The sequence below is a fragment of the Capsicum annuum genome, unplaced genomic scaffold, assembly GCF_002878395.1.
Source record: "Capsicum annuum cultivar UCD-10X-F1 unplaced genomic scaffold, UCD10Xv1.1 ctg74295, whole genome shotgun sequence".
Classification (NCBI taxonomy): Eukaryota; Viridiplantae; Streptophyta; class Magnoliopsida; order Solanales; family Solanaceae; genus Capsicum; species Capsicum annuum.
Window position 1 is genome coordinate 1 of NW_025884394.1, and position 3854 is coordinate 3854.

The 3854-nt window shown below is 38.6% G+C and overlaps 1 pseudogene; it reads left to right on the forward strand.

The window, feature by feature from the left end:
* The first annotated feature begins 136 nt into the window (after positions 1-136).
* Positions 137-2433, forward strand: LOC124894460 (annotated as a pseudogene).
* The last annotated feature ends 1421 nt before the right edge of the window (positions 2434-3854 follow it).

Here is a 3854-nt window from a genome sequence, read left to right on the forward strand (position 1 = left end):
TCTTTGTCTCATCTTCGTAGCTGATCTAGTAATTTATTTAAACATCCATTGAAGTTGTCAAGTAGATTCTCATATGATGGTTAATATCTCTGATCCAATTTTCCACCGACTTACTTTTCCTTTGTCTGATGTTTAGGTGTGGATTTTAAGATTAAAACGCTCACTGTTAGTGGGAAAAGACTGAAGCTTACCATTTGGGATACAGGTAACAACTAAAATAGCGTCTAGACTCGGGAATTTAGCTTACTTTTCTACAAGTGTTATTTCCACGACTTGAACCAGTGACTTTATGATCACACTGTGTCAACTTGTACGGTGGTGCCAAGGCTCCCTTTTCCTATTTTTTTTTTCATAAGAAGCATTGATCTGTGCTAACTTTGTTGACATATTTCGACATTCCTCTAAGAGGCTTTGTGTACTCTTTAATTCTTGAATGCGTTCCTAACTATTATGTTTACATATGTTCAAATTTTGTTTACTGTCTATGATGTAACAAGAAGAGAAACCTTCACAAACTTGTCTGATGTGTGGGCAAAAGAGGTGGAGCTGTATAGTAATAATCAGGATTGTGTAAAGATGCTGGTTGGAAATAAAGTTGACAGAGTATGTTCTTTGTAAAGTTGAATATGCTTGCGTCTTTCTAACTCTCGTTGAATTGTGTTGGAGTCTATTCATTTTGTTTCTTGAATACTAGGAGACATTATTTCGTAAAGACAATAGGTAAATTAAGATGTCGATATCACCTCTTCAAATGGATGTACTTCATCTTGTCGTGGAATATGGGAGCTTTCGTAATGGTTATAATAGGAAGTCATGAAGACCATGATTAGGAGAGTATACATTGACGTTGATCTTTAGCACTAACATAACGATGCAGTCCATTATTGGTGCTTGAATAAATTCTGCATGAAGCCTGTAAACGAACTTTTGTTCTTACTTTACTATATTGGCTTATCAGGAATCTGAGAGAGCTGTGACAAGGGAAGAGGCATTGCCTTAGCAAAGGAACTTGGAGGTCTATTTCTTGAATGTAGTGCTAAAACTCGACAAAATGTGCAAAACTGCTTTGAAGAGCTTGCCTTAAAGGTAAATGATACATTCATGACTTCTCTGTAGCAACAACAACAAATCCAGTATATTCCCACATAATGGTGGGGTCTAGGGAGGGTAGAATTACTCAGTCCATACCACTACCTCTGAAGAAGTAGAGAGTCTGTTTCCGATAGACCCCCGGCTCAAGACACAATGACAGTAAATTAAATCATCATATAACAAGAAACAAGATATAATAACAGGGATACAACACTCACAAGGAAATACTACTATATACAAACACACCAAAGGCACACACCTCCCCCCAACCTACCCAACTAGAAACTCCAACCTATGTACAAAGCCCTACGACTACTAGCCACGCTACCCCAAAGTACTCCTAACCACTGACTATGAACTCATCCACACACACTATCCCTCTATCTTAATATGCGTCCTCCATACCTTCCTATCTAGGGTCATGTCTTCAGTAAGCTGTAACTACTCCATGTCACGTCTAATCACAAAATATGTTGTTGTCAAGTTTGCATCATTTACAAACTAACATGGTCTGCTGGTTATTAGTGTAACATTATTTTCTTGGTGCACCCAGTTACCTTTTAGATATCAAAAGCTATAACAACAACATACCCAGTGTAATCCCACAAGTGGGGTCTTGGGAGGGTAGTGCGTACGCAGACCTTAGCCATGCCTTGGGATGTAAATATTATTGAAAATCTCTCATAAAATATCATTCTGATAGCAATATCGGAGTTGTAGCCTTTTGCTCCCATCGGGCATCTCTCTTGTTTCCCGGTTGTAGTGTATATATACTCCCCTGCTTTTATCAGTCAGTTTACTAGTGTGATTTATTCTGAAGATATGTTGTGTTCTACACTTGAAAACAGTGTCGCATACTAGACAGGTAGCATATGACTAATCAACTCTCAAGATTATGAACCCATACGACCGATTGTTTCTCAACTTAATGTCCTTGACCTTTAGCTTGATAAACGTTGCAGTCTTACAGTTCTGATCTAGTTGCTATATAGAACTGGATTCATTTGGTCAACAGTTCTTCACTTAACAAGCGTCTCTACTTCTAAGGTAGGGTAAGGTCTGCGTATGCTCTATCCCTGCCAGACCCCACCGGATATGTTGTTGTATATATTTTCAGGATTAACGTTTTCATCGATTTTCTAACTGGACTATTGCATATTCAGATAATGGAGGTGCCTAGTCTCCTGGAAGAAGGATCGACTGTCGGGAAGAGAAATATCTTGAAACAGAAAAAAGAACACCAAACACAACAAGGTGGTGGTTGTTGCTCATAAAACGCGTCAAACTCTAGGACTTCAAAATGACAAATGTGTGAACTAGATGGTGCATATCACATATGTATATGTTGTTTTCTTTTCTTCTTTACTGTTTTTTTTTTATCCTTGCTGCTTTGAAAGTGGTTAGAAGTGTCATGTAAAGTAATTGGTCGATGTGGTTATTGATCAATGTTCTTGTTTATATTTGCCAGATTGCTATCAAATTGGGCGTTTTTCATTATTATTAATGTGCATTTTCATCACCAATTACCTTTGCGAACCCAGGATGAAGAGTGTTGGAGTCCCACATAGGAGGATTAAATGGTCCTTGGTCTCCTCCTTATATGGTCTTGGTCAATCCCGGGGGCGGGAGGGGGGGGGGGGGCGTTGGGTCTAACTCAACCTCAAAAGCTAGCTCATAAGGGGAGGATTGACCGCAACACGAAACAATGTACTGGGTGGGCCTGAGGATTGCCCAAGCCTTGTAAGGAGGCCAAAGACCCTTTAATCTACCGATGTGGGACTCCAACAAAGAAATGTATAATTAGACGACATTATACATTATATCGTGGAAGTTCAAGCAAAAATGACTAAACTTCAACTACGCGTGCCTGGATAAACTTCAACATGCCTAACATGGTGTTTAGTTTGCATTTTATAAACCCGCATAACTAATACCTATATAAGTTTTAGAAAACCTATGTAATATTTTACGTAGAATTGAAGATAGAATAACTTGAACATGAATAATTAAGCCCCGCATAAAATAACACTACATAGATTTTCTCATAACTAATCACCGTGTTATTAATACATGCATAATCTAACCAGCTACCAAATGACTCTCAAGATCTTTTCAAAGAAATTACAAAAAGTATTGATAATTAGAATACTTCTATGTACTTTCACTAAATATGCAAATTCATTTCAATACATCTAAGGTATCGATGTCAAAATTCACCCCAAAAATAATCCCAATACTCCCTCCAAATTCTAACTTCAAAAACAATCCTTTGAGATGAAGGAGGGTAATAAAAGTAAACAAAAAGAGGACTAGTTCTTTCCTTACCATGAGGACCTATAAGGACGACCAATTTCAATGCCGATCGCGCCATCTAAGAGTATGCAAGCTTCACTTTCAAGCTCAACAACCTCAGATGGTGTCTGCAACAACCACAAGTCAAACGAGCCATATCGAATTAATCAGACATGAAAAAATTAATCTAATTTGAGCATTTCAACTTAAATGAATGATGTAGGGATAAGTTCTGCGTACACACCACCCTCCGTAGACTCCACTTGTGGGATAACACGGGGTATTGATGTACAAGACACTGTAAGGAACATATTCATTAACTAATTTCCAAGATAAATCACCAGCAGGGAATCGAGCAGCCCGGTGCACTAAAGCTCCAGCTATACGCAGGGTCCAAGGAAGGGCTCGACCACAAGGGTGTACTGTACGCAGCCTTACCTTGCATTTCTGCCATAGGCTGTTTCCAAAGC